This window comes from Glycine max, chromosome 6 (genome assembly GCF_000004515.6).
Source record: "Glycine max cultivar Williams 82 chromosome 6, Glycine_max_v4.0, whole genome shotgun sequence".
NCBI lineage: Eukaryota > Viridiplantae > Streptophyta > Magnoliopsida > Fabales > Fabaceae > Glycine > Glycine max.
In genome coordinates this window covers 24093091-24101434 of record NC_038242.2, presented here as the reverse complement: position 1 = coordinate 24101434, position 8344 = coordinate 24093091, and positions in this window count along the sequence as shown.

The window sequence follows — 8344 nt, the reverse complement described above, 5'->3', positions numbered from 1 at the left end:
ATATATATATATATATATATATATATATAATTATTTAAAATGTAACGCTTACAAAATTCCGAGTAGAAATTCTAGGATGTTACATGTTGTGTCTGGATGTGCTCTCAATGGTTTAATGATGAACAAAGACTAGGAGAAGGAAATAACCCAAGAAATTGTAGATATGCTGCTTTAGGGAAAGCCTCACCTAGGTGGAGGTGATAAGACCCTCTTAAGAACAACAAACTTGAAGTACATGTGTAGAATGATCTACAAGGTTCTATTCAACATAGTCATGCATAGAGTGGGGTCAAGAGATTATGTTAGTGACAGAGACCATTTCTGTATATACAAGGTCATGGTAGGTGAGAAGGTGAATTTTCCTAAGATCATCTTCTACTGCTGGATGCAGGTCTTCAAGGATATTTTCAACCACAAGGTTAAGAAAAATCTTATTCCATATGGAATGCTCTTCACCTAGATTATAAGGCAAGATGGAGTGAATGTCTCCTCTATGGAGCCATCATCTGGAGTCGTTCAGCTCAAGGGTGCAACCTTTGCCAAAATGGGAATTGCTATGAATTTCCCAAAATATGTGTAGAGGCACATTAAGAAGAAGGTGAAGAAGGAGGTGATTAAGGCTCTTACTTTTGTTGCTGATTAGACTATAGGAACTCAAAATCATCCTTTGGATCTTGAGTTTGAAGCGGCATCTCACTAGACGCAGGGGGAGCAAGCCAAACCTAAGCCAAGGCAACCTAGACACAAACTACCAACAAAAAGAAAATAGTCGCCTCCATCATCTTACCCAAACCCCCAACCTTGGCCAAAAAGCCTAAAAACCAACCACCATCTGACCCTAAAAATACTCTGACTCGGATCATGCACCCAAACCCAAAAAGCCTACCATTAAAATCAAACCTTTCCAAATCCATATCATCTGAACCTTCACCACCCTCTTCCATGCCCATTCAAATTTCGGAGCCTTCCCAACCTAAACCTCCCTCACCATTATCTGAGGTAGAAATCCTAGAAACACCTACCACTTTACCCTTGTCTTCTTTAGCCCTTCCTTCTCAACCAACAGCCAAATTTGCTTCACTTCCTCCAAGCTAGGTTGAGGTTGCTGCCATTGCCAAGGCCAAATAGCATGCTCTCACAGACACTAAGAAGAAGGCCAAGATTGAAAAGGCCTTGTTGATGAAAAAGAAAGAAGTGGCAGCTAGGCCGACGACCCTTGAAGGATAGGCTTTAGAGATGAATCTAGAAGAAGTCATCATTGAATCTTTGAAGACATTGAAAATGGAGGAAGTGCTTAGACAGACTAGCCAGTGATCAAGTACCTTAGGAGGTAATACTTGAAGCTGTGAAGGTTACATATAAAGAAGAACAACTAAAAGATGAGTTGGATGAAAGAATCCAATCAGCTTTAGAAACCAGTCCTGAAATCTTTTCTATAGTGTTTGTAGAAAGAGAAGCTAAACTCCAACCACCTATGGTTGAAGAGAAAATAAATGAAGAAGAAAGGGAGACTCCACATGCTGCAATGCTTTAGTCTATCATTGAAGTATCATTGCAAAGGTCTGATGTTTTTGCTAAAACTAATTTCATTGAAACAGACCTTGGGGTTGCACCTCTTTAACCTTGTCCAATCATAGTTGAAGATAAGTTGTTTTTATGCTTTACTTTCTCAACCTATTTCTAAAGAAGACATCTTAAGACTTGAAAGCATCTATGGAGCTACTGAGTTTGTACCTTTTGATGCAATGAAGGTTAGGCTGGAGATCAAGAAAAGGATTGATGTTGTGTTTGAACATCAACCTCTGTCTAACAATTTTAGGACCTTGCATCAAAGTCTGAAGATGAAGACTCAATAAATTGGTTGCTGATGCAATCTTACCCCCCAAGAGCATTGGATAGAATACTCCAAGAAGATTGGTCCAGAGATGTAGGAAAAGGCCCTAGGGTTCTCATGAGCCTTAAGGTAGATTTTGGGCCCATGAGCTAAGTATGAGCCCACTTATCTTTGTACATATTAGATTAGGGTTTCATTATTTTTTTTGGCCTTGTATTTAGAGCTCCATAGTTTAGGGAGGGTACCCTAGTAATGTAGGATTTTTCAGCCCTTGTATTTTAGGGCACCTAGACTAGTTTTTGTATTAGGGGTAGTTTTGTAATTTCACATGCATTAAGTTCACTATTTGATGTGTATGTTGGGAAATAAATTTAATTGAATTGGGAGAAGCCCAATCCGATTAAATTTTGGACCAGCCTAAGGGGAAGGTGAGCATTTGCTTGCTACACCCCATTGCTACATCATATAGTCATACTTTGTGCATGTCCTTCATGCTTTACATGCCTCATGACACCTAAGCACACCTAAGAATAATTACTGAAATTTTGGATCCAAATTTGGCTCCACAAATTCAAATTCAAACTTAAGTGAAATTTGAATAGAAATTCAAATTTCCCTCCAATTCTGTGTGACACTTAGGTTATAAATAGAGGCCTTGTGTGTGCATTTTGTAACTTTGATCGTTTGAGAAATTAGACTTTTAAGTTCAGACCTCATTCTCCTTCTTCTCTATCTCAAAATTTCATTCCACTCTCTCCCTCTCCCTTCACTCATCTTCACCTACCTTCAAGCTCTTATCCATGGCTTCCTATGGTGGAAAGTTTATTCTTGACTCATCTTCTCCTTGAAGTGGCATCTCCAATCACCTTTCCTCCTTCTTCATTCTGCTACCATTAATCTTCAAGAAGCAAAGGACTCCAATAATGAAGAAGATCCAAGGCCTACAAGCTCTACATGGAGGTACATTAGTTGCTACCTTCAAGACCTCAACCTCAAACCCAACCTGAACTGGTGCCTACTTTGAACAAAAATGTCAGACTCTATCCTAGTTTCAGGGGATTTAAGATATTTGAGGGGCAGACTAGCAACCAAGCTTGGAAAGAGAAGATGGACTTTGGCACCTAACACTTGGATCCAAAAATCTAGAAGATTGAGCTTTCAAAGCTAAATTTAGTCAAGCAATGTAAAGAAGGTGTGCCAGAGATTGATCTCTTCTCTTATCCATCTTCGAGACCTTGGAAAATGAATAGGTCCATGTTCTTTCCAACTACTTTGGAGGAGCTAGTCATATAAGGAAGAATCCTTCAAGGAATCCCTCTCCTCCAAACCTAAAAAGCATCATCTGCGAACATAGACCATCTAAAAGGAAGGTCTACCCTCTAGGAGCTACAGTCTGGAGAAGCAAAGAGGTTGTATATGATGAAATGCCCTTCTCTACTCCTCTAGACCTTCATCAACTTCTTAGTTTGATGGCCATCTTCAACGTGGTTCTTCCTTGGAATTGTGCTAAGTCTGGGAGATCTTCCAAGTAGAAGACATCTTCCTTGAAGATCCTAAGGAGAGCCCAACCTTCCTAGAATGTGAGTTCTCTAATTACGACCCTCAGTTGTGTTTGTGCCTAAACCAATACAAAGAAGAGATAAGGGCAAGGAAAGCTACGTTTAGACAGGACCAAAGACTAAATGGGCATTGCCTTTTATTTTGGGCTCTCAATTTCTATGCCTTGCACACTCTAGAACTAAGTTCCAATTAGCATTGGACAAGCCATTTTTTATCCCTATGTAATCCTACCCCCCAAGGGCATTGGATAGAAGACTCCAAAAAGATTGGGCGAGAGAAGCAAGAGAAGGCCCTAAGGTTCTCATGAGCCTTAGGGTAGATTTTGGACCCATGGGCTAAGTATGAGCCCACTTATCTTTGTACATATTAGATTAGGATTTCATTATTTTTGGGCCTTGTATTTAGGGCTCCATAATGTAGGTAGGGTACCCTAGAAATGTAGGATTTTTCCGCCCTTGTATTTTAGGGCACCTAGACTAGTTTTTGTATTAAGGGTAGTTTTGTAATTTCACATGCATTAAGTGAATATTTGACGTGTATGTTGAGAAATAAATTTAATTGAATTGGGAGAAGCCCAATCCAATTAAATTTTAGAGGGGGAGGTGAGCATTTGCTTGCTACACCCCATTGCCACATCATATAGTCACACTTTGTGCATGTCCTTTATGCTTTACATGCCTCATGACACCTAAGCACACTTAGTGGAGAATCTCGGACTTGATCTTGGATTAGTGGGCTGAACCATAGCTAAAATTCATTAATCATAATTAGTGAAATTTTGGCTCCAAAATTTGGCTTCACAAATTCAAGTGAAATTTGAATAGAAATTCAAATTTTCCTCCAATTTTGTGTGACACTTAGGCTATAAATAGAGATCATGTGTGTGCATTTTTTTAACTTTGATCATTTGAAAATTAAACTTCAGATTTCAGAGCTCTTTTAGAGCACAAAATTTCGTGCTCTTCTCTTCCTCTCCCTTCATTCATCTCCTTCTTCCTCCAAGCTCTTATCCATGACCTCCTATAATGGTGAGCTTCTTCTAGACTCATCTTCTCCTTGAAGTGGCGTCTCCTCTCTCTCTGTTCCTTTTCCATTCCGCTTCCATTCATCTTCCAAGAAGTAAAGGAATTCATAGATGAAGAAGATCCTAGGCCTACAAGCTCCAATGGAGCTTACATCCTGTGGTATCAAGAGCATATTCATCTGGGTGATGTTCTTTTGCTTCCTCTATCTTTTTGTTTAGTGAATTCTCTTTAATTCCTTGCTCTTCATCTTATTCTCCATGTATATCCTCCATTGTCTTGTGGTTTGGTACTTTTTAGAGTAGATTCAAAAAAAATAAACCGATTAAATCTTAGATCTACACTTGTTCTTGCATTTCTATGGTTCAAATTTTGTAGATCTACTCTTTAATCATGTTTTTGTGTTGATTTTAGGTTCTATCATTTTTCATTCATAATATTCATGTTTTGAACCTTAGATCTAAATTTTCTTCCTAAAAATTGATTAGAAAAAAAAACACAAAAATCTAAGTGTAAATCACTTAATCCATGTTGTCTTAGAGTCATGTTTAGTCATAGTAATTGTCACATTATGTTCTACGTTTGTGTTGAATTTTTATTTTGTTGATTGAATTCTAGATACATTTGTTGATGTATTCTTGTCATTCTTAGCGTATCTTTTGAATTTTGAGTATAATTCATGCATGTTATTTAGTTCATAACATGTTCTAAATCAATTCCTAGAAGTAGTTTTGTTGTTGAACTCTTTTTTTTTTTATAAGTTTCCTACATGATGCCTATGATGAAGTTCAGTTGTGTCTGAATTTGTGAATCAAAATAAGTCTTAAGCTCTCTTGAATTGCTTTGTTCAAGATAATTGAGTATAAGCAAACACAAATTGTAACTATCCAAGCCTTAAGCAACATAAACACTACTCTTGATTTCTAGGTTGAAATCGTTGGTGCTGGCAGCTTGAACATACGAATTTGTATAAATTACTGGGAATTGGTCACTACGTGTTATGAGCTGAAATTTTTACTGAATTTTCTAGATATCTGAAAAACAATTATGAAAAAAGAACCAAGTGATTTGGATTAAAGGAAAAAATAATAAAAATCACACAAGTTGGCAGAAAAATCAATGTTTAGGAAAAAAAAAGTGAAAAGGAAGTGTGCTTGTTGTTTTGGCTCAAAATTTGTTCTAGAATTGATGCCTATTTTATACCAATCCTAGTTCTGAAATTTCAATTGAAAATTACTGTGAATACAAGTTCCCAAACTATAGGTTTCTTGAGTCTTTTTTTTTAGTTTTTTTTTACTCTACTCTAGAGCTATTCTAAGTTTCTCTTTGAGTCCTAGCTTGCTTTTATGTGCTTTTCATTGCTTTAATTGTTGAATAATCCTTGAAAATTTGTCTTGTTAAAACTCTATTGGTTTAGCTTTCATTTCATTTTTTTGGTCTTCGCTTATTGCTTGTCTCTTTGTTTCCTTGTTTGTGGGTTGCCATATAAGGAACTGGTGAAGAGGATTGGTGCCATCCCTTGAAGAATTTGAGTCAAGAAGCAAGGGGAAAACCACCTTAAGAGCTATTGGACTAAGAAGCACTCCAAATTGAGTGAATCACCAAAGAGAGAACAACCACCAAAATTGAGGACCTTTTTGTAATTTTGTAATTGACAATTTACTTACTTTCATTGCTTTCAAATTTTGTAACAAAAAGGGCTTTCATTGGAAGTAAGTTGGGAGCCTCCAATGGGTCACCCTACTTCCATTTGTGTGTAATAATTTTAGGCAATTTTCCCTTAGGATTGTGAGTGTTTTGTTGGGAACCTTAAATGTGGTCATCCAAACACTCTTAGGATTCGCCTAGTTTTCATTTCTTTCTTACTTTCATAGCTTATTTCCTTTACCTTCCATTGTCGGACCGCCTAGATAGCTTACCTTTTACCAATTAGTTTTTACCTTATCTTTCACACCTCTTTTAGTGTTTATTTTGGCTAGTTTCAACCATAGTTTCTTTTACCTTTTGTTTTCAAACCCCCAACAAGAAAGAACCATAACTTAGGAACCAACATGAGTCTTCATTCTTCATCTAGTGTTAATGGTGAGGGTTCTACTCCTAAGGACCCCTTGTATAAGATATTAGATGAGTTGAGATCCCTTAAGTTGTGGAAAGAAAAACAAGAGAGAAAAGAAAAAGGAAAAAAGAGTGGAAGAAATAAGTCAAGATGAAAGAGAGAAAATAAGAGAGGAAGAAAGAAGAAAAATAATGAAAGAAATGAAAAGAGAAAAACATGTCTCCTATAGTAGTCATAACTCTTGCAGGAGCCTAAGTGAAGAACTTTGTGACTATTATGAAGGAAGGCATAAGTCACATCTTAGACCTCACTCCCATAGGAGAGAAAATGAAAGAAAGCCTCAAGAGGCTAACATTAACCTCCCATACTTCCATGGGAAGGACAATATAGAGGCTTACTTAGATTAAGAAATAAGGATAGAGCAAAAACTTAAAAGAAAGTCTACCTTAAAATCTTATGGATCTCATTCTTATCCAAAGAAAGACCAAGGTCTAGGCATCTTAGGGGCAGCACCTTCTAAGCCCAAAGATGACAAGGGGAAGACAATAGAAAAACAACCCCCTAAGGCTAGTATGCAAGAAAAGACTAGCTCTATAAAGTGCTTCAAATGTCTTGGAAGAGGACACATTACTTCTCAATGCCTCACCAAGAACACCATGATTATGAGGAGTCAAGACATTTATAGTAGCCAAGATGAGGCTACTACTTCACCTTCCTCTAGTGAAAGTGAAGAAGCAAAAGGGGAAGAATCTAGTGAAGAAATCTACCCCCAAGAAGAAGGACAACCTTTAATAGTTAAGGAGGAGTGTAAAGAGGTAAGTGTCTCCTCCAAGAGGTTAGCTAAGAAGGAAAGGAATTTTGAAATAAAGACAAATTTTAAAGAAATTTCCCCTCTTAGACAACCTCCACATTTTCTCCTTTGTAAAAAGACACTTGTTAGCATTGCCACACCTCTTGGGCTTGAGCTTATTCCTCAAGTAAAGGAGTTGTTGGATGAGGGTTTGGTTCGCAAGAGCTTAAATCCTTATGCTTTGTTGGTGCCCAAAATAGGTATTATTAGGCACCAAATTCCTAAAATAGGTGGTATGATGAATGTTTTGAGTGGTGCAAACCTCTTTTGTAAAATCACTCGTGCACCCAACATCTTCATGATTTGTGTACATAGGGCCTCATTAGGTAGGTTTCTTCTTATTTTTTTGTTTCAATACAAACTTAGGTGCTCATATGGGACACCTTAGGTTTGTCATAATTTGTTGTAGGAATAATCAACATGAAAATAAAGAAAAGGGTATGTTTTATTCCATTACTTAACTTTTTAAATAGTGATCAAGGGCTTCTCATGGACCCTAAGAAAATAAAGGTCATTCCTGAGTGGCCTACGCCACCATGTATAAGGGAAATTTGGGGCTTCAATGACTTAACAAAATTTTACAAAAGGTTTGTCCCATATTTTTCTATACATGTAGCACCACTCATTGAGTTGGTGAGGAACTATGTTCTCTCATGGGAAGATGGTCAGGAAAGGGGTTTTCAGTCCTTACCCTACTCCAACATACCCAACATCACTAATACATATGTTTTTATTCTTTTTATAGGTGTTGAGGAAAGAATCCCTGTGATCGAGGCCGTACCCGAATCAAATAAACATGAAAATGCAGTAACTAGGAAGTGATCCTAGGTCGTTTCCCAACGAGCAGTGACAAGCCAAATGTTCATAATATACTTGCAGTAACAGTAACGGTGGGGGGGGGGGGTTTGGTTGTTTGGTAATTAAAGAGCAGAACAAATAAAATGGAATATGAAACTACTAATATTAAAAACGGGTTGTTTCCTCTGATTCAGAAGCCACTCTCTTATCCTGGGTTATGGAGA